At 52.2% G+C, this 25,839-nt stretch overlaps 1 protein-coding gene across 3 annotated transcripts in view; it reads right to left on the bottom strand.

Moving 5' to 3' along the window:
- The window catches only part of ANKRD11 (ankyrin repeat domain containing 11), a 171,834-nt gene that overhangs the window by 78,042 nt on the left and 67,953 nt on the right, over window positions 1–25,839 (bottom strand). For all 3 annotated transcript variants that reach the window (XM_082862036.1, XM_082862035.1, XM_082862037.1), the window contains exon 2: window positions 22,697–22,778. The gene's annotated coding sequence lies outside the window, so the exon portion shown is untranslated. The remainder of the gene's footprint in view (window positions 1–22,696; window positions 22,779–25,839) is intronic.

Raw genomic sequence — 25,839 nt, 5'->3', positions numbered from 1 at the left:
TTATAAAACTGCAGGACCTGTAATCAGAGCCCATCTTCCCGTACTGCTCTGTTTAGGAGCAGAAAAGCGGCAAGTCACAGACGGCGCTCACCTCCTGCCTTGCAGAGCAGAGGGCGCAACAGTCAATCCAGAATGACCACCTCAGGGAACACTCCCTCCCAGGGAAGGGGGCACGTGGGCCGCACAAGCCCAGCCCTCCCTCCTGGGACCACCACCCCCGACCCGTTCTGATTCTTTTCTCTGTGGGCAGCTGCTAAATGAGACGGGCCAGCAGCCTCTGCCCCCTGGAAATGCATACCTATGACCTAAGGCAAAAAAGACACCATGGTGCTAAGGTCCAAGACAGGCTGAGGACCAAGGTCTCCGGGAATGGGAGTGGGGAGGAGCCACAGAGGAAAGGATTAGTCTGTGGACGAAAGGTTCAACAGAACAGAAAGGTGCCAGCAGTGAGTCCTCCCCTTACTGCTTCCTGAGGGACCACGGACGTCGCCACCCCTGCTGGAACAGCGGGGACAAGACGGCACTGCATCGGCCCTGAGAGCTGCTTTCTGTCTGATTCCAAACCTTCGCCTCCCGCTCCGTGGACACCTGCTGATTACTGTGTGTCTGCAGTGACAGAGTCGCCATGGAACAAGGTGCATGAGAAGCAGCACAGGCCAGATGCAGCGGGTGGACAGCCCCATGGACGAGAGTCAAGGACCTGACACGAAGTGGGCACGTGCGTGGACCGCACTGACCCTGGAGAGCTGCCTCCACCCTCCTCCGTCCTCCATGCTCGGCGGCCACGGGGAAAGGGGGCTGTGGTCATACCCCCCAGCGCCCTGTAGGAGCTCCGCTCCCGTGGAGGGAGGTGCTCCACCGTAAAGAATCTAAAACACCCTCCTCTGTCCTGAGTCCTGAACTCCCCCCTCCGGAAAGAGAGTATTCTCTAAGCTGAGGCCTGTCCCACACCCTCAGACCCTGGGACAGGGGGCTTACAGAGGGACCAGGCCCACGGCTGGACCCGTTTGCAAATCTAGCCCTGAGCCAAACACAAAGCCTGCCTGCAAGGGTCAGGGAGTCACCAGGCACAGGCTTGCAGGCTGCAGGGCTGCCGGTTCACGCAAGACAGAAGGCCAAGCACGCCTCAGGAAGCAGGCGAATCCTGCCTGCAACATCTTCCCCTCACGTGCAGGAGGCCACCTGCTCTGAAGTTGTTCTGAGCCAGTGACGCTCAGCTCTGTATCGAAATCGAGCTGAGATCCAGAACACAACGTCTATCTATACACACACGCGTGCGCGCGTCAATTATGTCTCAATCACACTGGGGGGTCGGGGAATAAAACAAAAATTTTTAAAATTAGAAAGGGACAGGGAATGATTTTTTTCCTTCCTTTTACCTCAATCAGGTGGCCTTTTGATCTTACAACATTTTACGGTAACCCACACTTAATATCAACAGAATTCAATCCTAACGACAGCCCCGTGGTGGCAGAATCAGGGAGGGTCAGTGAGGAGTTTGTTGGCATATATGTGAGTGCCTGCGTGTGAGCACACATGTGAGCACATACACATGAGTGCACAGCAAGAGGCAGCTTTTCACGGCAGAGTCTGTAAGAGAGAAGAGACCTTCCAGGCCCTAAAAAGGAAACTCGGGACTTGTCTGCTCATCAGTCTTCACAAAACGAGCACAGTCCCGTGTTCACGTCCTCCAGCACCAGGGAAGCGTGTGACGTGGGAATTAGCGTGGCCAGAGCCCTCCCCATGGTGAGGACCCGCCTTCCCAGGAAGTCGGGCTGGTTTCCAGCAAGAGATGAACCAAGTAAGGGAAGGCGACAGCACCCAAAGCCACCCCCAATTCTGCCTGCAGAAATGCAGTTAACTCCCAGCTATTAAGCAACAAACAAAACAGATGTTTTATGCTCTCTCTTCATTATTTTTTAATCGGACCACTGAACTGAGAAAACTCCAACTAAATGCTTTGTAGGCAGCCCTGAAGCTAAAACCTTATAAACAAAACCTTTCTATCATTCTTCTGCTGTAGCTTTTATGAAAACAGGTTCCAAGAGAAGCTTCTAAGAAATTCCAATTCTCCATGGCCGAGACTCAGAAGGCCTGAGTAGACGGCACCATTACAGACACAAGGACCAAGAACTTTCCCAGTGACCACGGCCGCTACGGCAACGCAGGTGGCACTCGCACTGCAAGGTCTCGGCCTTCGGAGCCCAGCAGAGCCCTCCCCGCCGGCCCGGAGACGGAGAAGTCCCCACCCACAGCGGGGAAGCTCGGAAGGGCCCGCGTGTCCTGGGCTGGCCGAGGGCCGCCCTCCGTGCTGAGAAAGGAGGCAGAGCGACCAGTCCCGACAAGAAAACAAAACCAAAGGACCGGGTCTTCACTCCTCAGCAATTACATTCACTTTAGGTACAGCCTACCAACCACAGCCTGGAAAGAAGACCACCCCCTGTGGCGGCGGCGCTGTCCGTCCGTGTCACAGGAAGCCCTCCTCCAGGCCATCACGCATGGGGACACCGGTCCACTTAATAGGCAGCTGTCGTATCCCCCGAGCTACCGCCTGGGCCCCAAACCTGCATCGACAAACCATGGAAGGTAAATTTTAATAACTAATCCTTGGGAAAGTGGGATTGACATAGAGACACTCACATGTATAAAGTAGATAATAAAAAAAATTATAAAAAATACTTAACCCATCTTATTTAAGGAAAGAAGTCACTCTAAGCTCTCAATCGACTTTAAAAACTTAAGGAACACAGTCGTATTTGTCAGCAAAAGAAGCAAAGAGGCTGCCGGGGTCTCTCCTATTTCTCGGATTATAATTGTTGAAGTAAAGCCCTTACTGATTGGAAAACATAATGTGGGACTTTATTTTTTTTTAATAAATTTATTTATTTAGTTTTGGCTGCGTTGGGTCTTTGTTGCGGTGCGCAGGCTTCTCATTGTGGTGGCTTCTCTTGTGGAGCATGGGCTCTAGGAGAGCAGGCTTCAGTAGGTGGGCTCCAGAGCACAGGCTCAGTAGTTGTGGCGCACAGGCTTAGCTGCTCCGCGGCATGTGGGATCTTTCCGGACCAGGGCTCGAACCCATGTCCCCTGCATTGGCAGGCGGATTCTTAACCACTGCACCACCAGGGAAGCCCTAGAAAGTCACATTTTTTAAAACTTTACTCAACTATAGTTGATTCACAACGTTGTGTTAATGTCTGCTGTACAGCAAAGCAGGGCGTCGCACTGTTAACAGTGTGACGAGCAGGACGGTCCATGGAGCCTGTCCGCCTCGTCACAGCCGCACAGCCAGTTCCCCAGACGCAGCGTGCAAGGCAGCCACTCCACCCTCCACCCCAGGAAGGCCTGGCCAGGAGGTCACAGCCACACACAGCCACTCTGGACGCTCGCAGCCCGGCCTCTCTTCTGGGCTGTGACAGCACAGCACAGCACAGCTCCCGGGCAGGGCGAGGCTTTCTGAGACCATGGTCTAGTCTAGATGGCCCCCGCAGAAGGAGGGCTGCAATTCGGGGAGGGGGGCTCAGAGCTGCTGACACTGTTATCCCAAAAGGTACCTGCCAGGGAACAGTATATCTGAAAGAACTTCAGGACACAAATAATAGTGATAAAACTGCAAGTCATGACCTGAAACAGTTTACCTCTTGCCTCTGGTGAGTGGAGAAAGCATCGTTTCCCAAGTGATAAAGCGTTCATTTAAGAAAATAATCATCTTGACAGCATGGATGACATCGAGCAAAACAAACGCTTCACACGTTCTCACATGATGCAATGAACGCTTCGTAAAATGGAAGCCTGGAGACGCTTCCACCCCGACGGGACTGCAGGCGTTCCTCACCCAGGCGGCCGCGGGGCCAGCCAGCACCCCGACTGGACATGATAAGCAGGCACTTCTCCTCTGCGGCCATATGCCTCCCAAACCACAACCCCGTCTAAGGAGAAAACATCAGAGAAACCCACATGGAGGACATTCTCTAAGAAACACCTCACTGGTGGTCCTCGAAACTGCCCAGGTCACAGAAGAACAGAAGAGACTGAGGTGACAGGACCACTGAATGCGATGGGGTGTGCTGGGCAGGGCCCTGGGACAGAGGGGGCGTTGGGCAAGGAGTGAGGCTGAACAGTCGGAGTGCGAGTTAATACAACGCACCAGGGCCAGTTCCGGGAGGACAGACTGGCAGCGCCGACCCGACGATGCAAACAGGCCCGTCGACAGCCCCGTGTGCAGGGCTGCCAAGGAGCCCAGAGCCTGCGCCTCTGAACCATCAAACTCCTGGAGCAGAAAACTGCCCGGGGCTGCTTTCTTCTGAATATCATGTCAGAGACGAGGAACACCGGAAACAGATTCTAAGCAATTCCACTGCAGAAGAAAGGAAACCTCTTTGAGTGAGCCTGTGTCGAATCCCCACCGGTGACCCTCCCCGTCACCCTCACCCAGTTGACCTGGGCACCTTCCTGTCCACGGAGTCCTTCCCTTGTCCCCAGCTCACAAAGTTTAAAGCCAAGAAATCCACAAAATGCTCCCACATCAACTGTGAAGACCCGAGAGGCAGTGGTGCCCAAGCCCCAGTCAGGCAGAGGCACCCGATTCCGGATGCCCACCCGCTGCACAGCCCTGTCCAGCCCTTCCGGTGCCCACTCTGCTCGAGCCGGCATCACGGAGAGGACGAGTGAAAGTGTACCTTAATCTACACGGCTCTGTAAAAAAAACTAACATCTGTTCTTGGTGACACATAAATGTGCCAACGGAATTAGAAAAGGGACGTCCCCTAAGGTCTAAAGCAGCCCCGGCAGAGCCGTGGGGACTGGAGGCCGAGTGCACTCTGCTCTGCGGCCACCCGCTCCACCTGGCACGGCGGCCCAGGGGAGAGCCCGATAAACCTGCAGGCTCCAGGTTTCGGGGCAGCGCTCTCAGGCCTCTGGTCCTACCTGCCTGTGAGTGCTCGCGTTCACTAGTTTTGCTGTTTTCTGGCTCACCTCGTCTCACCCTTCACACTCCCCCAAACTGAAGGAGGTCAGCTTTACAGGAGCTTTACAGGAGGCAGGGAGGTGCTTGATAAAGAGTACAAACCCATTTCAAGTTGAAGCAAACAGCAACCAGTACATGGGGGTTCCAAACTGCTTAAGCCTCACCACAAATATCTAGAAATTAAACCACACTTGTTGGATTCTTCTGTGAAGGCTTCAGTCTAAAGCACCGCATTGTTATTGGTCCTTCAGACCATTTAAAATCCCAAAAATTGCTAGTAAAAAAAGTAACACGCAGTCCATGTGAGCTATGCTTACTATGAGGTTTAAATACATAATAATGTACAGATTAGAACATAAGGCACCTTATTTCCCAAAACAGGAACGTGACCTAGACAACCACACATCATCCATTCAAAGGACCTACGGCTTCCAGTGGAGAAGTCACTTCTATAGATGTTCTCTCCATTTCCTGTCTTATACAGAGCAAGCCTGCCCGCTGAAGACTACTGCGCTGCGCTCGGGGGCTTCTGCTGCTCTGCTCCGTGTAGCTTCCTTCTTCCTGCCCGCCCTTCTCCCGGTGCGCACACGCCCGCACCCAGGGGGACCCCCGGCCTCAGCTGCCTGCTGGGTATCCCAGTCACTCTCCTCCCAGCACCTCGAGTCCCTCGTGCCCAAACATAGCTCCTCCCATCAGCCCCTTCTCTCTGCGTCCCCTGTCTCTGCAGCGACGCTGCCATCCCTCCAGTTACCGAGTTGAGGATCTGGTTCCCCACTTCCCAAGCCCCAGAGCAGCCACAGGGATGGGTCCACGCCCGCTCGCTGGGCTTCCTCCCCGCCCCCCTTCCAAGACACCCCTTGGTCTGGTAGCCCAACCTCACCTGCACCCCAACCTTGAGACACACTGGACTCGCAGCTCCAGACTCACTCTGATTCCTTCACCCGAAAGCCCTGTTTTAAACACCACGGCCATTTGTTCTAATTATACTTATTACTCAAAGCCCACCCAAAGCTACCTCCTCAGCGGAGCTTTGGGCAAGCTCGAGCCACAAGAGAAACAGTCTCCCCCTTCCCACACGTGCCTCTAGGGGGTCTCTCTGTGCGTCTGACATCTTTCTGCGAGACTCAAATGCCTTAAGATTCACTCGTGCTCACTGGTGACGACACAGCCTCATGGAAGAGCACCCGCCGGAGCCGCTAGAGTCCCACGCACACACGAGACTCCACCTTCCTTCTGCAGGCAAAGCGAGAACGCCCACCACAGGGGGCCTTTCCAGATTAAAAGGGGGAGCAGCTGGCCCAGTGCTGATGGGCAGTAAGCAGTCCAGCTAGGCCATTACTCTTCATGCTGGAAATCCAGCTGAGTGTTAACATGGCATCTTGCACACACAGACGCTAAATATTTACTAAATAAAAGGAAATGCGTCAGACAGTGAGAAGTACCATTCTGATTTGCATAAGTTTGAAGTTTATGCCAAAAAAGAATCACCAAGAAAGTTATGGCACAGACTGATTTAATTCTGAGGGCCAAAAATAAGGGAAGCTCCAACCACAATGTGTCAAAAGTGGCAGTGGGTCCTGACACACAGCTGTGGTCACACAGATCCAGCAAAGCCACAGCCCACAGAGCAGGAGCCAGTCCAGAGCAGAAAGCGCCGGGCAGGGCCCGCGCGCAGTGAGGTGCTCCCAGCCCGGCTGTCCCCAGCACAGGCGCGCTCTCAGACTACAGTCCAACCGGCTTCCGCGTCCCTGGACACAAAGGGCCTCGACTCCACCAAGCTTGCTGTACTCCTCTCAATAATCAGGAGATGCCTCCCGATACAAAAATCTCTCTGACAGACAGTTAAGAGTATTTTCCCCTCATCTCAATAAAACTTGAAAAAGATCACTTTCACATACGGAAGTCATGTTTTATAATAAAGAACTTCATTAAAGATGCTTACCGGGTTGTACATCAGAGTTTCATAGTAAACGGCCTGCAGAGTTACATCCAGGAGGTTACTGAGTTATTGGGAAAAGGCCCAGCGTCCTCACTTCCAATTAAAGCAGATCGGCCCCAGCATTATTAGAACGTCAGTCTCAAGGTCCCTTCACAGTCAATTCAGAGACAGCAATTTTTAGAAGACTAATAAAAGTTGAGTATACAGAACTCCATAACTTTAAAAAGTTCTCCAAACCAGCAAATGTGTACCGATCGATATATTTCGAGTCATTGCAATCCAGATCATCTTAAAAGGTCTGCAAAATTTGGAAAAACAAAGACAGATTTTTAGATCAAGTGACCAGGCTGAACTACAGAAGACAAAACCAAAGTGACCCCAGAGGAAGCTACATGGCTCAAATGGTCCAAGAGAATCAGGGTCTAAAACTATGAGATGCACCATCAGTTTGGAGGCAGCGTCTCAGCAGGAAGAATTACGCAAGGAAACTAGATGAGGCCCAGGGAAGGGCTGTGTGCTGCCAGAGGAGTGGGCTGGACCTCGCCCAGCAACCTGTCCTGGGAGCAGAGTCCACACCCCCAAGAGCAGCTGGCACACAGGAAGCCTGGCCGCACAGCACTGCCTTCTGCTGCTGGTCTGCTCCGGAAGAGGAAATCAGAGGAAGGGGAAGCAGCTTAGGGCACCGACACACAGCTGAGGATGTGTGCTGAGTCTGTGAGCATGCGCCAGAAGACATGCACAGACAGACCTACTTTAAGGGGGGGGGGGGGGGCAATGTTCACATTTCTGTGAGAACTACAGGAGGGGTGCTTACTACCAAGGGTCCACCAAATCAGGAGCCCTCTGAAAATGCACACGAACTCGTGAGCTTATGCACTAGGGAGAGGTCATGGACACCATCGGATTCTCCTAAGGTTGTGGAATTTTGAGAGACCGATAAGCATGTAGGCTGACTTGATTTGTTCAACTACGATTTCTCATACATGCTGAAGTGCTTGTTAGTACAGCTGTTTACAAAATGTGGTCCAAGGACCCTTAGGAATTCCTGCAGCCCTTTTGAAACTTTTTTCATAGCAACACTGCCTTTTTAGCTGGGGTGGTATTTGCACTCATGATGCAAAGGTGATAGCCCAATTTGCTTAAGAACCTTCATGATGAACCACTAATTAATGAATTATTAATTTCATTAAATACCAAGCCTTTCCGTACTTGTCTTTTTCATATTCTATGTAACAAAATGTGAAACGTACATGAAGCATTTCTGCTGTGTACCAAACAACAGCTGTCCCCAGCAAAGGCATTTTTATATGGAAGAGTGACTGATATACAAGCTCTACAAACGAGGGGATGTGGCAGAGTGTTTCTAGCAAATGAACAAAATGAGACTGCCACTTCAAGGAAAACACCTGACCTAATTTATTGATCTTTGGCCACGACGTGCAGCATGCGGAACCTTAGTTCCCCAACGAGGGATCGAACCCAGGCCCTCAGCACCGGAAGCTCAGAGTCCTAACCACTGGACCGCCAGGGAAGTCCCAGCACCTGACCTATTTTATTGCCAACGCTAAAATTCAAGCATTTGGTCAAATATTAGAATTTTGGAAAACGCCATGAGCAGATAGCTTTTGATGGCTTAAAGGCTCTTCTGATGAGACTGGTGGTAACAGAAACAAAAGTAGCAAAATAAAATACATCAGCATCTGGAAGACGGAAATAACTGAGCAAACCACAGTTGACCAACTGCCAATGCACAATGCTGCAAAATCCAACACAGGTAAAAAGGTCCAGTTACAGTGCAAGAAAGACCAGTGGGTCGAATACAGCTGAGAAGAAACACGTGTGACCCAATGGAGGACGCACACTGCCAGTGACCATCACCACATGACCATTTGTTGGGTTTCAGTGTCATATCAAATAAAACCTCCAAAATTTTATCAAAAAGCTATTGAAGGGACTTCCCTGGCCATCCAGTGGTTAGGACTCGGCGCTTTCACTGCCGGTGCCTGGGTTCAACCCCTGGTCAGGGAACTAAGGTCCCGCAAGCTGCGCGGTGAGGCCCAAAAAAAAAAGCTATTCAAATATTCTTCCCTATTCCAACTACATTTTTTTTGGGAGGGGGGGCGGTATACTTTAACCAAAGCAACACATGACAGTTTTTCATTTTGGAAAGTACAGTGATTTAGAGTAACATGCAATGGGTTTATTCCTCCTACTTTTAAATGAAATTAGTAAATAAGCATTTTATTGACAGATGCCCCTATACAGACAGAAGTTTTCTGAGCCCCTCCGTGTTTACAACATGAGGAGTTCCTGACATGACAGGGCCCAGGAACATGGGCGTGCAGGAGAGACAGCTACTCCAGGCCCCTGCTCTATCACAGACCCCGCCAAGACCTCACCCACAAGACCCTTTAATCCTTGTGCCCCACTCCCTGGATCCCACCATGATCACCGTCAACTAGATGAGAAGAGAGAAAAGATGAACATATAAAAGTCTGAGCGTTTCTCTCAAAGAGGCACTGGCTTTCTGTCTGTCTCTCTGGTGGCAGCCGACGCCCAGGGCCGTGTGGTCCCACCTCAGGAGCACAGAGGAGACTGGAGCAGGGTGGAGGGCCTGGCCCGCCTGGTGGGCCTGTCTGTCCATTCAGCTCCACTGGAGACTCGTGGAGGCCAGCAGAGAGTGCCCGCCGGCTGCGGGACGCGGACACCGACACGCGGGGCCCATGCGCCCCGGGCTGGGGCATGGCTGGGACTTGGTCCTTTTTGCTCGGCAAGAGTAAGATGCACTACTCCAGATTTTACAGCAATCTTTTGTAGACCCTGACCCAGTACTATCCTCTGAATGTCAAGATGAAAAGGATCCAAAATCATGCCATTTACAGATGGGGAAATGAAGGCCTAGCGGTGAGGCTGCAGCACAGGGGTGAACAGACCGGGTCCAGGTCCAAGCAGCCCCCAAGCTGGCTACCAGAACCTCCGGGCGGGGCTCTGCTTCAGAACGTGGCTCAGGGCCCTGAGCGTCAATCCTACTGCTGAGTCCAGGGGCAGAGCTCACTCTCAAAGATGCAGGGTGTGGGTTGCGTGTGGAGAATTTGGCGGCATTCTGAAATAGCTACAGACCCCATGACACTCTATGTGTTCTAAGCCTAGGTTAAGAATTACTGGTCTTGTCTCTGAAAGGAAAATTAAGTGGTGTGGGCAAAGGCGCATTGGCTGGATGGGCACACAGACTTCCCAAGGAGCCCAGCGAGGGCCTTGCACCGCCTCTGGACTGGGGTGCGCACCCTCGGACCCCAGGAGACCACAGCCCGAGGCCATCCTTCTCCCTGCCGCCCATCACCAACTCCGCAGTGTCACCGCTGTGGGGATGGTTTCCACGCGAAGTGTTTCAGGTGCTCCCTGAACAGAAGGCTGCATCGTTCTGGAGCAACGTCCCGCACAGTCCTGGGCTCTCGGAACTGGGGGACAACACGGCACAAGCATCCGGGCGGCAACACCCCCTCTTCCAGGCAATTCACAGAGAGGTCAGAGGTCAGCAGCTGGCTTTGTTTACTGTCTACTTCCCATCAGAGAAGACCAGAGAGACAATTAAAAGTGATCCAAGATGCCCTTCAGTAGGTGAATGGATAAATAAACTGTGGGACATCCAGACGATGGACTATTATTCAGCGCTAAAAAAAAACAGAGAAATGAGCTATCAAGCCATGAAAAGACACGGAGGCACCTTAAATGCACATTCCTACGTGAAAGGAGCCCATCTGAAAAGGCGGTACGAGCCCAACCACATGATATTCTGGAAAAGGCAAAACTGTGGAGACAGTGAAGAGATGGAAGGGTGAACAGGTGGAGGGAGAGGGTTTCAGGGCAGTGAGACGAGTCTGTGTGAGGCTGTGATGGCAGAGACGCATCATCACACACTCGTCCAAACCCACAGGACCGACAGCACCGAGAGGGAAGCAGAATGCAGACCGTGGACTCTGGGTGACACCGTGTCTGTGCAGGTTCACTGCTTTCAATAGATCAACCACTCCGCCGGGTTGGGTGGGTGGGGGTGGAGTGTATATGGGAAATCTCTGTACCCTGCTGCTTGATTCTGCTGTGAGCCTAAACCTGATCTAAAAAATAAAGTCTGCTTAATAAAAAAGGTGACTGAACTGCCACAAGCTCACCATGCTGGGCCGGGAGGCTCCCAGGAACAGAGCGCCTGGTTTATGTAACAAAGGCGGCCACATCAGGCTGGGCCGCCAACCTCCAGCCCAGTCTCCCACCTCCTGAGGCCCCTCCCACCTCACCTGCTCCCCACCCAGTCCCCAGGCTCCGCTCAGCAGGACCCCCTGCTGTGTGAGGGCAGACAGTGTGCAAGGGGACAAGGCCCCTTTTCCAGAAAACGTGAAAATCATAACTTCATCAGGCACATTATATACACTGCTCTCTAGACTATGTAGTCACTAAAAGTCACAGTTTGAAGTTTCACGTCATCGGAAGTTAATGCTAGGTTTTAAAGTGCAGAACACGAAAGTTTATATACAATCTGATCCCTGTTTTGTGAAATGTAACATATTCACAATTTTTAATTTGTATGTTTATCTTTGAGGGATAGGATTACACATGATTTTTATTTTATTCTTTATATTTAACTTTATTTACTGGTAAGTGTTATTATCTAAATTGTGTCCCCCCCCAAAAAACGTTATTTTGGGATCGTAACCCCCAAGTACCTCAGAATGCGGCCTTATCTGGAAACAGGGTCTTTGCAGATGTTGTCGGGATCATCAGGGTGGGTCCTCACCCAGTACGACTGGTGCCCTTATAAAAAGGGGAAATTTGGACACGGACACAGACACGCACACGTGAAGATGGAAGCAGAGAAGGGGGTGCCGCTTCCGCGAGCCACAGAACATCAGAGGCGCCAGCAAATGCGGCAGCTGGGAGAGGCCTGGGGCAGATTCTCCCTCGGCCCCGGCAGGGACCAGCCCGGCCGGCACCTCGGTCTCGGACTTCTGGCCTCCGGGGCTGTGGAGGAGTCTGTCTCTGTGGTCTGAGGCCCCCGCTCTGTGGGTTTGTTACGGCCGCCCCAGCAAACTGATACACTGAGTTTTGGTTAATGTGCACGAACTACTTGAATCATGGGAGCCCTAACTTTTCTCTAAGACACCGAATAGCATAACTCTTAGAATAAAGAAAAGATTTCTACACTTCACTGCACTAAGAAACTACCCTTTCAACAAAAGAAAGCAACATCGTGTACAATTATGTTCGGTGACCTACACTTTACTTTAATCCACTCTTTGTAGAAAAGGTAGGGGTTCTCTTGTTGACAGTAGTTTCCCCGCAACCTCAGAGTGCAACACAGCCCGAGAGCGAGGCTGCTGTCAACTGACAGGCAGGTGTGTGCAGGGGAGTGTGTCAGCTGTTTGGTGAAAAGACAGAGCTCATTACTGGGAGCAGTTCTGCTCCCGCGAACCCCAAGTCCTCCTTCTGCCCCAGACTCCACTCACCCCCAACCTCCCAACAGTAGCCAAAAACTTATTTGGTGTTTTAAACGCGTAACAACTGGGAACAGCCTGAGCAAACTCCAAAGGCCCCAGGCCCCAGCACGTGAGAAAGGAGCCTCGAGAGCTGAGATGAGGCCAAAGGCGGCCCAAACGGCGCCCCTGGAGAGGGATGGGAGCGGCGTCAGGGAAGGGGGAGGCCCACTGAGGGTCCTGCTCGCTCCCCACTAAACCCCCAGCAACTCTCAGCTGAGCCTCTGTGACTGGGCACCGGCCGAGAAGACCCCCAACGGCCGTGAACGGGCACCTGAAGGGGGGGACCTGCCCCTCAGGCCACGCGGATCCCTGCGCGGCACATGCTCAAGCGCCGTCATCCTCCCAGGTCAAGCACCTCGAGGCAGCCCCACGCTGAGAGGCGGAGCCCTCACCCCTTCTGCATCAGACTGCAGACAGGAAAAATGTCTGCCGGGTCAGCTCAGCCCACCACCTGGCCGGTCTCAGAGCTGTCCATCCTGCCATATCTAGCGGCGCATGGCCTCCGGGACCAAGCATGCGCTCTGCCAGGCTGACCCCATGCCCACGGGTGTGGTCCCTCCCCGCAGCCTCCCATGTAAACGTTAATAGTCATAAAACACTACGCTGTCCTCCTAGTGTCCTGCAGAAACCGCAGCCTCAGCTCGAAGGGTCTGGGTGACAGGGAAGCGAATGGCAGCAGCCCTGAGCCGCTGAGCCTCAGTCCGGGGTGGTCACCACACCCTTCCCTGGGGAGCGCTTCCAGAGAACGAAAGCCAAGCCAGCACCCCTCTCCCAACCTCGCGGGGCTGTCCTAGGACCCAAGACCCTGTGCAGCCCTGTGCAGATGCACTCCTCAAAGCGCAGCCCACCAACAGCCGCCCTGTGCTCGCACCGCCAACGCCTGCCCACGGGCCCACTGGGAGGGGGAACCGAAGTCGTGAGCCACCGAGTGGAAACCACACACCATAAACACAGTTTGTTGTTTTAAATAAAACCGAAATCGAACTTCCAAAAAGAAACATCTCACGGTCTCTCCTCTCCACACACCAGCCCAGGGTCACGGTTAAGACCACAGCCCGAGGCCACTGTCACAGGCTCTCGGGCACGACCACCCACAGGTAGGCCTGGTGAGGCTGCTGGGAAAAACGCTCTCATTTAATACTTCTCTATGGCTATTTCTAAATGAGTTTCAGAGAAGTTCTTCCCGCCAGAATCTGTGCTCTCAAATAACTTTCACTAGCTTATGACAGGTGCCCTACTTAAGTAATAAGGGGAAGAGAAAATATTTTGTAGCACACACTTGCAAAACAGCCCTTGGCAGGAGCCTGTCCTCACACAGTGACTTTCCAAGCAGCTTCCCGAGTACAGACTTGATTACGTCCAAGGCCAGGCTGCCCTGAGTTCCTTATCAGGAAATGCACTACTGGAATTCCAGAGAGTCCTCAGGACCCACACAGAGCCCGCACCCAGGGCTCAAATTCCTCACATGATCTCCCAGGACTGCTCGACGCACACGATGCACCACAGTGAACCTCAACGGATCTCCAGCAAAACTTCAGCCAGACAATCACCAAGGTCCTGACCCCAGTCATGCACTTCGCTTCCCGTTTCCTGACTCTAAAGCACAGGACGGGTAAACGCTGTGAGCAGGACACCCTTCAAGACCAGGTGCTCTGGACTGCAGCTCCCGCGTGATGGGCTCCAGGCACACACGTTCATGCCCACTCTAAGCACCAAGCAGAACTGTCCCCAGGCTACACACACGTCACACTGGTACTCCTTGCGGGGAGGGGCCCCAGTCCAGAAGGCCCAGGCCGTAGGCACTTGCAGGTGGTCCTGGAGAAGTGAAGGTTCGCAGTGCCCAGAAGAAGCCGAGGGGCTAAGGTGCCACATGAGCCATGGTAAGAGGACAGCTGCAGAGACGGAGACAGATGCACTCCGGCGCGGGGGGCCTGGGGGACAGAACAGACAAGGAGAGCAGGCGCGGAGTCCCCAGGCGGAGAGTCTGCCTGGATGGAGAAGAGGGACAGAGCCTTCCTTGAAGACAGGCCTCCACGTCTCTCGGAGCTCCCCGGGAGACCAGCAAGCCTGCCCGCCAGCCACAGCCCCACTCCTGCCCCAACCCCAAGGGCGGCAGTGTCCACCTCGCCAGCGTCTGGGCCACCGGGCAGCACGAGAGTACCAAGCCCATATCCTTTGTGCATACTACACAACTCCATCTTCCGCCGAGCTGACAACTTATCAGGTCACAAACGAGGGCACCAACAGCGGCCTGGGAGTTGTGGCTGTCCTTTCCCGGCCACCCCAGCAGGGTTCCCTGGCACTGCCCCACTGCCAAGGCGCCGGGCCTCACACACTGGTGGCCAAGCAGCCCCGAGTGGTCACCAGCTGGCAAGCCTCTACTGGCCACCTTCCCCGGGGGATGCAGGTCCCACGACCCCTCTGAGGCCACTACCCTCGGGACACAGACCGCAGTTCACTTAAGTCTCAGGAAAAAGTGTGAAAGGGTCGAGAGTGAACAGAACAGCAACTTCTTCCTTGGACAAGAAAAGGACAAGGATGGCAGGTGCGAGGAATCTAGAAAACAGGCTCTGCTGTCGACCCAGAGCAGTGGACCCAGTCCTGTCTGTACTGTGCCCAGGCCTCGCCCTGCACCCGGCACAGTTCAAGCACATGACCTCTGCCCCGGAGCCAAGCACTGGGTGATGGCCAGAGGCGCCCCCCCCCACCCCACACACGCCAGTGCCACACATACACCCCGCCGCACACAGTCCACCATAAACCCACACTCACTCACCCACCCACCACACACCCCCATACTCCCTGCAGCACAATCATGGTACGAGTGTAAAGTGGGGCCCAGGGAGTGCCATCGCCCGGAGGTGATACACCAGCACGCTACTTCATTCACTTCCTGCCCCTTTCCTCAAGTCAGACGCCAGCACAGGGATCTCCTGCCTTAGTGTAAGAAGGACCCCAGGACGTACTCAGTCTGCCGCTGATCAGCTATGGAACCTGGAAAACCCTACTATTCAACATCTTCGACGCCTAGAATCTTTTAATAAAAATGTGGAAAATGCCACCTACTTTCTTGCGTTTCGTAGGGGAAGAAAAAGAATGTAAGTGAAAGCATGTGGAGAGCCCGTGCCTCTCACAGACCTTCAGCGTTCCTGGAAGATGCAACCCAGCAGCCAGTTCCCAAGTGGGATCCCTTCCTCGTGGCCCGGGGCAGCGTGGGCCCCAGGGCTTGCCGGCAGGAAGGCAGGGAAGGCAGTGCACACGCACCTCCCGTCTCAGCCCCGTGCCCACTCCCTGCTTCTGTCCACGCAGAGGCCCTGGGGCGGGAGCCTGGAGCACAGGGGAGGAAGGGAGGGAACAAGAATGGGGTCTTGGGGAATCGCATGACACTTGCTGTTTCTGACTTTGTTGACCTTCTGTGGATGGGTAGTTTGCTTATTGGAAGAAAGAAGCCCCGGGGCCCTCATCCACCTCAGAGGGCGTTGTCACACGTGAAGACAGGGGCCCCCCAGAGACCCTCTGCACAGAGACCTAGAAGAGCAGCCGTCACTAGATGAAGAATACCTGAGAGACATCCTGTGAGGCAGGGTAAAAAGAAGAGGCTCAAACACAAAGAAAAGGGATTTTTAAAGAAAAGTGAGGTGTCAGCTTAAGGAGGTTAGATGAGCTTACACACCTGATTATAGCTTTTCCCATAAAAAATGCTCAAAAGAGGGGTGAGCATTCCCAGCTGTACCACCCCAGGTTTGGCTGCAAACCTTTGTCCTACCCCCGATCCATCTACCTCCTTGGGCCTCAAGCCCAAAGACTGTATCTGGGATGCTAGTGTGAGACTGGGCTGCAATAAAGCCCAGCTCCACAGGCTCCAGCACCCAACTCACACACACTCTGCCAGAGACCCCCTCCCCCAAACACGGGGGCGGGGCCTCACCATCCGACTTCTGCAGCCCGTGCGGCTCCTCCATAAGTCACCACTCTGCCCAAGATGAAAATACACGGGGTGGAGGGCACGGGGGCGGTGGGCGGAGGCGGGTGAGCTAGATGGTAAACTTTTCAAAAGAACAGGAAAATTCAAAATCTAAAAAAAATCCTTGTTCAAAAAATTAACAAGCACAGGGACTTGCCTGGTGGTGCAGCGGTTAAGAATCCACCTGGCAAAAGCAGGGGACACGGGTTCGAGCCCTGCTCCAGGAAGATCCCACATGCCGCAGAGCAACTAAGCCCGTGAGCCATGGCCGCTGAGCCTGCGCTCTACAGCCCGCGAGTCACAACTACTGAGCTCGTGCGCTCTAGAGCCCGTGCTCTGCCGCAACAAGAGAAGCCACCACAATGAGAAGCCCGCGCACCGCAACGAAGAGTAGCCCCCGCTCGCCGCAACTAGAGAAAGCCCACGCGCAGCAACGAAGACCCAACGCAGCCAAATAAATTAATTTTTTAAAAAACCACAAGAACAAATTTTCAACAGAGGTCGACCACAACCAGGAGACGGAGGAAAAGAAGATGTGTGAAGGGTGTGCTAGGATCAGAAGGTGGGGCCACAAGCCAGATGCAGATGCGCTGCCCACGTAGTTCCGGGCCCCACCCCCACAAACACCCAGGATCCAGACAGCGGCCCTGGAGGCCCTGGTCTTCACGTGTGACAACGCCCTCTGAGGTGGATGAGGGCCCCGGGGCTTCTTTCTTCCAATAAGCAAACTACCCATCCACAAAAGGTCAACAAAGTCAGAAACAGCAAGTGTCATGCGATTCCCCAAGACCCCATTCTTGTTCCCTCCCTTCCTCCCCTGTGCTCCAGGCTCCCGCCCCAGGGCCTCTGCGTGGACAGAAGCAGGGAGTGGGCACGGGGCTGAGACGGGAGGTGCGTGTGCACTGCCTTCCCTGCCTTCCTGCCGGCAAGCCCTGGGGCCCACGCTGCCCCGGGCCACGGCCGTGTACACATCCAGGGCCATGGGAGCAGACTCTGCCCCGCCCTGGGCAGGGACCAGACTGCTGCTCTGCTCCCCTTTCAAACTCACTACCCTGGCCAGCCCTCAGCTCCATCTGCAGGGTTCCCCACACAGCTTGGAAGAGCCTCAGTGGCAACCACGAGATGGTGCAGACGACCCTGCCGGACCAAACACCGCATCCTCACTCTCAGAACACAGTACACTGCAAACCTCACCGGAAACCTCACTATCACCCTTCTTTTTTTGGCACTAAGAATACCCAAATCCCTATTCCCAATGGGCAACACAAATAATGATCAAGGTACATATTCTATGATATACACACAGTACTATATATAAAAGAGATAACTAATAAGGACCTACCGTATAGCACCAGGAGCTCTACTCAGTACTCTGTCATGACCTATACAGAAATAGAATCTAAAAAAGAATGGATATGTATATGTATAACTGATTCACTCTGCTGTACAGCAGAAACTAACACAACATTGTAAATCAACTATACTCCAATACAAATTAATTTAAAAAAAAAGGTACCTAACCTAGAGTGCACAAGGCCAAGCCATGAAGGCGCCTCCCCAGTTCTGTCCTGGTCGACCCCACAGAACAGCCCACCGGCCCACAGCCCTGCATCGCCTTTCCCCTGCCTTCTTCTTCCCCCCACCAAGATCCAAGTGGGCTGCACAGGAACCCCCCCGCCGCAGCAAACATCCGTAACTGCACAGAACCCTCGTCCCCTGAGGCCCAGCAAGGAGCAGCAGGAGGGAAGGTGGGATTTCAGGTTGGTCCAGCAGTCAAGTTCAGCTCAGTTTTAACAACCTGTGGAGCTCTACTCTGAGCCAGATACAGGCAAATCTCTTCACCCTCAAATATAAAACTTGGAGGAAATCCCTTTAGCCAGCTTTTAAAATTTGAAGGTATTAAAAGTAAAATGGGGATGGGCTTCCCTGGTGGCACAGTCGTTAAGAATCCGCCTGCCAATAGAGGGGACATGGGTTCGAGCCCTGGTCCGGGAAGATCCCACATGCCGCGGAGCAACTAAGCCCATGCGCCACACCTACTGAGCCTGCGCTCTAGAGCCCGTGAGCCACAACTACTGAAGCCCGTGTGCCTAGAGCCTGTGCTCTGCAACAAGAGAAGCCACCGCAATGAGAAGCCCACGCACTGCAACGAAGAGTAGTCCCCGCTCGCCGCAACTACAGAAAAGCCCTTGTGCAGCAATGAAGACCCAACGCAGCCAAAAATGAATAAACAAATAAATAAATATTTAAAAAAATAAAATGGGGGGTTCCCTGGTGGTCTAGTGGTTAGGATTCGGCACTTTCACTGCCGTGGCCCAGGTTCAAGCCCTGGTCCAGGAACTGAGATTCTGCAAGCCTTCGCGGTACAAGCAGAAAAATAAAAACATAAAAAATAAGTTAAAAAAATAAAATGAACACTGGCTCCATGAGAATCCCTGTAGCTAACGATGGAGGGAAAACAATGGCAATATTATAGGCAACAAATGAGGTGCTACAAACAGCCGACAAACCCTTCCAGTCGCAAGCAGACTCTCCACATGCCTTCCTGCCCGGCACAGCTGAGGCACCAGAGCCCAGAGGCCAGTTCAGCTAGAAACGTCCAGAGGGAAAGGAGCTGGGGCACAGCCTGGGCTCAGACCATCCCTTCTGCTCTGCCCTGCCTATTTTCCAAACCCTGTTCTTGGGCATGTGCACTCTCCAGGCAACTCCCATGTCCTGGAATAAAAGGACCCAAGTCCTACTGACCAACAAGGGCTGTGGTGGGGAAAGCGAGAGCCTTCTGGGGAGGTGTGTGAACACAACTGCCAATTTTTATATGAACAAAAAGCATGCATTTAATGAAATCTAATTTAAATGACATCTAATATTCCATACTTTGTATGTATTTTAAGGGAGCCTAGACAATGAATATTCCCCAGAACTCTAAAATTACAATAAAAATTTACTATACTCAAAAATCCGGAATACATAAGTTTTATTGGTGTAATTAGCTAGACATATTTCTTAGAGAAAGAAGCAAAAGTGTGCTTTGTTACCTATTTTTAAATCCTGACAAATATCCTTGTTAAAAAGGCAAATGTATCATTAGCATTAGTATCTACAAGCTTCTTACCACCTGCAAATCCAACCCAGCCTTCCGCCCTGCAGCCAAGGCACAAGACGGTAGCCCCCCCAGCCACGTGTGCTGTGACTGTGAAGTGCCACAGTCACTAGTGGCCACCACTAGCTGGGTGGTGGCAGGGTCAGCAAATCGCCACTCCTGCCATGTGAGGGGCACAGAGAGACCTACCCAGAAGAGCTGCATCACCAGATGGCAACACATTCCCCATCACGAGGGGCCCCAGGCACAGGACGCCCTCCCCCACGCCCCCAGCCCGCATCCGGACAGCAGGTGGAGGGGGACTTGGTTCTGCCGCTGACAAGACCTGCAGTTCTCGCGCTCACAGCTCCACAGTGAGCACAGCCTGCTCCGGGCGCCAGGATGCCACAGACAGGGCGTGTCACTGCTCTGCACACCCCAGCAAGTCAAAAGTGATCACTCTGCAGTAACTGTAATGTAACATTTAAATCTGCGCATCACTATACTGTAACTTACTACGTAAGTTTTATATACTACACATCAACTGTACTTCAATTTTAGAAAGTGATCACTTTTCTATTTTTTATGGAGGTGTTCAATTAGAAACATAAACCATTAGATCCAAGCCTCCATTCAAATAGACACACTGCCTTTATTACTCTAACAGCCACTTCCAGAAGCCACTCTGTTTTTGGAAACATCACTCAGAACTCCTGTCCATAGGAAGCGACGGTACCACCCTGCGCTGCCCTGGGGTCCCTGCTGCTGACAATCCTCAGCGGCGGCAGCCACACTCGCACCGAACCCTGGCGGAACGCGTGCCATCGAGAGCCATTTAAGGCTCACCTCTGCCCCGACCCTTGCGCTTTACCAAGAAAGATGTTAACACAGCGAGAATTACACCAGCCATCAGGTGAAACTAGTGTTTTATGCTCGAGAAAGGAAAGCAAAGAATAAATCTAACTATTTTAAAGCTTCTATTTTCATTGAGCTTTACCTCCATAAACAGGGTCACTTAAGCTCTCGGGAAATCTTTCGGATGAGTATGGCCATCACGGCCTCACAGGGCAGGGGAGCCGAGGCCCAGCAGGACCTGGGCCCACGTCCAGAGCTGGCATCGGCCCGCCCCCTCCCGGACCCTGGAGCCACAACCACACCTGGATCACCTTAGGGCAGGGCCGAGAGCACAGCAGTGTGCACTGAAGGATATTTAACAAGCCAACCTCTGTCAGAAACAGTGATCTCAGATGTGATCTAAATGCTTCATATTCTACCTTACGTGGTCAAAATGAAAATTAAAAATAATGAATGGGGCTTCCCTGGTGGTGCAGTGGTTGAGAGCCCGCCTGCCTATGCAGGGGACACGGGTTCATGCCCCAGTCCGGGAAGATCCCACATGCCGCAGAGCGGCTGGGCCCGTAAGCCACGGCCGCTGAGCCTGCGCGTCCAGAGCCTATGCTCCGCAACGGGAGAGGCCACAATAGTGAGAGGCCCACGTACCGCAAAAAAAATAAAATAAAATAATGAATGATATAAATAACAATGAACAATTATTAGAGAGCCTGCAAAATTATTCTGTTTTTATATTTGTGCCTTCTGATGCCAGGAAAGGTCATGGATCGTAGACCCCGGCACCTGTGCCCACACACGCAGGCCCCGGACCCGGGAGGGGCCCCCCTGGTGATCAGTCAAAGTAGCACCTTTATCTCTATTCCTTCCATACACTGTGGATTTTTTAAAGACAATTACAGTCAATATTAACTGAATATTTATGGTTCACAAAAGTGATAAACGGCATTAGACACCGTGGATTACTGCCATGGGACTTACCGTCAAACAGCCAGCCCTTCACGTGTCAGGAAACTTTGCCAACGTTAACACACCTACTGCTCACAATCCACCAGAACAACTGGGCCAGCCCCAGACCTCTCAGCAGAGCTGCTGATAACTTGTTTCCTTTTAAGCAGCGATCACCAAATGCTTGTTAATAACCTAATTTAAGCAGCATTTTTTTTCCTCGTTATAAATTAAGGCCAATGTTATCATTTCCAAACAAAGGCCAGGCTCAAGCCTGCAGTGTGGGTGGGCCTGGCTGCCCCTCCACGCCCAGCTCACCCCCTGCTGGGCTGAGTCTCTCAATGGCTGCCCCACAGCCCGTGACAGCCAAGCTGAATGCATGGGCTCATCCTGGAAGACGGCCGTGGGAGCGCTCCCAGCATGCTACAGGGCCCACCACGGCCCCTCACCACCACACCCCACTGGCCAGGCTGGCTTCTTTTTAATCCCAGACCACCCTGCAGACTAAGATCTTTCCATCATACCTCACCCCCATTTCCAAGGAAACACTTCCTCAAGTCAAAGAGTCCAGCCAGGTGCATTTCAAAGTGGCCGGATACAATGACGGCTGAGATAGAGGATGGGGTCTGTGAGATTAAGTAGCAGGAAAGGTTTCTTTCCTGTCTGCTAGAAACAACACAAAATAGAAAATACACTTTGGCACTGTTCGCTTTAAAACACTAATACCTGGCCACGGTAGGAAACATGCAAAGGAGCCAAGAGTTTTCTTTCCAACGTGTCCCGGGGAGGAGGGCTCTGTCCTAGAGCAACGAGTGCCAGTCGGGCCCCAGGCTGCAGGAGGGCAGCTGCCCCTCCGGGCACAGCCGTGCTAGGAATTCCCAGCGGGACGCAAGGCTCAGGGCAAACGAGCCAGGAGCCCACTCCACACCCACACACGCTGGCCTCGGACTTCAGGAAAACCACGTGTGGCTACCAGCTGGCCCACACACGGGACACAGAGCAGAGCACAGCCAGGCAGCCTGCCTCCCCAGAGGAGGAGGGGCAGTTCTCAGATGGTGTGTGTGCAACACGCCCAGAGCACAAAACAGGCACCGCAAGCAGGTCCTACAGGCTCCAGACCACTTGGGGACAGAGCCAGTAAGACAACAGAAGTTGACAAGAAACCAACTTCTTTCACAGACCAGGCTGCCAACCTGTCTTAATTTGTCCACAGAACGCCTCTCGCTGGGACACCACGCAGCTCACTACCGCCCTGAAGCACGCTCAGTTAAGTGAAATCCAGGACAAAACCCAGAACACTTAGCCAAAGCTCTATCAAGCTCAAGAAAACCAATGTGAAGACTTAAGAAATATTTTGATACTTCTTTTTACAAACCAATGAAAATAACACAAACTGATGAGAGAGGCAATACAATAAAATATTTACCGAGTCCATCGCTAAAAGCCGAGGTTGATGACTGTAAATTAAATCCAACAAAGGCGTGTCCCAGAGCAGCACTGAGGGTATTCTGAAAGAAGAGAGTAAAGTTAGCTCATGTAAATAATAATTTCTACTTAGTTCATTTTATAATGTCAGTCTCTCTCCATTTGGACCACACTACAACCTTCCTTTACTTCACGGAACTCCAGACAAGCAAGAGGTTTTTAGGATGTCTGGCTGGCTGGTTTGGGCTATAAAGGGAGAGGACACCAGGAGAGGCACTCACACCTGGTGGTTTGTGGGAGGACGCTACCCAGGTGGAAGTCTCCGTTCTTGATCATGGTTCCTGGACGGCAGTGCCCAGAAAGGCCCAGTTAAGGAAAGAACACTCCGATAGGCCGGTCATTCTCCCCAGAGAAGGGGCTTGAGGACTGGGGCCCTGGAAGGGCCATCCACAGACTTTCACCTTACTTGGAGTTTGACAGTAAACCTTTGTCGAAGTTATGCATTTGCGTCTTCTACGGACCCCCGTCACACTCAGAGTAAAATGTGAACTCTCCTTTTGGCTCACAAAGCCCCGACGGCTGGCCCGTCCGCCTCGCTCCGCCTGGAGGCCCTCTCCCAGCCTCAAGCTGTGCTCCTGCGGCGCCCAGATGGGCTTGGTCCCGGCCACCCTGTATCCTCTCCACTCCTCTCTCTATCCACCTAGGGATCCATCCTCAAAGGCAAAGGACCATAACTCAGACCACATAAGCTTCCCGGGATCCCAGGTCGGAGACATGCCTCCAGCGTCCACGGCAGGAGAAACCAGAGGTTTGGGGCGGCCCCACAAGGGCTGGCACACTTCGTCAACATGACTAAGAGATATCGTCTGGGGGTGGCAGCACACAGGGGCCTCGTGGGCAGGCCCGCCATGGGCAAACAACCCCGTTACTCATGAGTAAGCTGCAGCTACACGTATCAACATCAGCAAATCTCAAAAACCGTAACAGTGAGTGAGAAAAGGTCTCAGAGGAATATATTGAATGTATGTGTCTTTCAAAAGTACGTGAAACTTAATATATTCGATTTACTATGTATACAGTAAAAATCAATGAAAAGGGACTTCCCTGGTGGCGCAGTGGTTCAGAATCCGCCTGCCAACGCAGGGGACACGGGTTCGAGCCCTGGTCCGGGAAGATCCCACATGCCGCAGAGCAACTAAGCCCATGTGCCACAGCTACTGAGCCTGTGCTCTAGAGCCCGCGAGCCACAACTACTGAAGCCCGCGAGCTAAAGCCCATGCTCTGCAGCGATAAGCCACCGCAATGAGAAGCCTGTGCACCACAACGAAGAGCAGTCCCCGCTCGCTGCAACCAGAGGAAGCCCGCGCACAGCAACGAAGACATAATGCGGCCAAAAATAAATAAAACTAAATCTTAAAAAAAAAAAAAATCAATGAAAAGCAAATAGTCATAAACTATAAATTTCAAAATAACGGTTCCTCTTGGAAGTCGGGGTGGGGTGGATAGCAACCAGGAAGCACACCCGAAGTCTAAGCAGTACTGCTCAAGCTAGGCAGGCCAGGGCCCAGGGCCTGGAGAGCTGGTTCTCACGTTTACACCGTGAGTCCTCCCCGGGTCCAGCAGCGACCTCGCCCCCTCTGCTGCCCTGATAAGGACCGGAGAGGAAGATGAGAGGACCATGCCCGCTCCTGGGACTGTGTAACTGGGCACCCTTCCATTTTGTCATTAATTGAAATAATTGATTTCCATCATTCAAAACTAGGAGTTTAAAGGTACAGAGACAACTAAAAACATCTTTTCATCCATCAAATATTTTTACATCAAAATGTAGCAATTCCAACTCTTTGAAAGTAAACCCAAAGTACAGTATCAAAAGAAAAGCAAATGGCACAATATACAATCTTCCAAAATCATTATAAAAAGAAGAGCTTTTATTGCAAAGCGTCTCCAAAGACCTCCATGTCCGAAATCAATCAACCCATCAAGCAAGCCTGCGGCCTGGCCATGTGAACACAGTGACGCTGCAGGGTCCTGAAGAGAACTGAGATCCCAAGAACAAAACAACCAGCATTATTCCATTCACACCTATTGTTCCACAATCCCATCAAGCTCGCTCCCACTTCCGAACGCACCAGCCGTGCAGCATCAGGACCGGACACGCACAGGCACACAGGAGACAAGCACAGCTGCCAGGACACAGTGCTTATGGAGAGCAGATTTCCAAGGTCTGCACTCGGTTTCCAAAAGATCTAAGTGGTTTCCTGACCTGTGCTTACAGATGTGTATGTGTGTTTTGCAAAGATGGGTTTAGATTTTTCTGTCCTTATGTTGCTGGTACAGGACTTTTTGAAGCTGACATTATTAACCTCAAGGACTAAAAAAGCAGCTTCCAATCACCACACCTTGGTTTTACTGAAAAGCAACAACTCACTAAGCTTTTCAATTTTCCTATAAAGGCAGTGACGGAACAACGCAGAGTTTATGATGAATGTCTACACTCGGAATGCAACAAATAATACAACTACTATTCAGTTTTGAAGGAAACTTGAGTTTCTCAAACCCAGCACAACTTACCACCTGGAGCCGCATCATCCTGTGCTGTCCTGGGCACCGCAGGGTGCTGAGTATCCCGGCCTCTACCCACTGCATGCCGGGAGCACCTCCCCAAGCTGTGACAGCTAGAACATCTCCAGACACTGTCCCAAGTCCCCTGAAGGGCAAAATCACATGGGTAGAGAACCAGTGCTCTACTGGGCCCAAGTTAAGTGACGTTAAAAAATAATATATTTTCAAGTTGTCTGAGGTCATGCAGGGAATTAAAAGCCAGTTGGAAACAAAATCCAGGGCTTCTAAATTCTAGTCTAAAGGTCTTTTCATTTTAAGAGAAAATACTTAGTAACTGACTCAATTATTCCTAGAAGACAACACAAATTAAGAGCCTCTAAAATATTTACACCTTGTGACAGAGTAATCCCATTTCTGGGGAATGCACATTGAAGAAATATCCTAAAAATATGAAAAAAGCTTCGTGTTGCACACACGTTCACATCAGAACCAACACACAACTATAATCAAGCCACATATTCACAAGGAAACACAGCAGACTACACTTTACTGTCAGAACGACAGCATTCAAAGAGCACG

The sequence above is a fragment of the Leucopleurus acutus genome, assembly GCF_964270905.1.
Source record: "Leucopleurus acutus genome assembly, chromosome: 20".
Taxonomy (NCBI): domain Eukaryota; kingdom Metazoa; phylum Chordata; class Mammalia; order Artiodactyla; family Delphinidae; genus Leucopleurus; species Leucopleurus acutus.
This window is presented reverse-complemented; position numbering and strand designations above follow the sequence as displayed.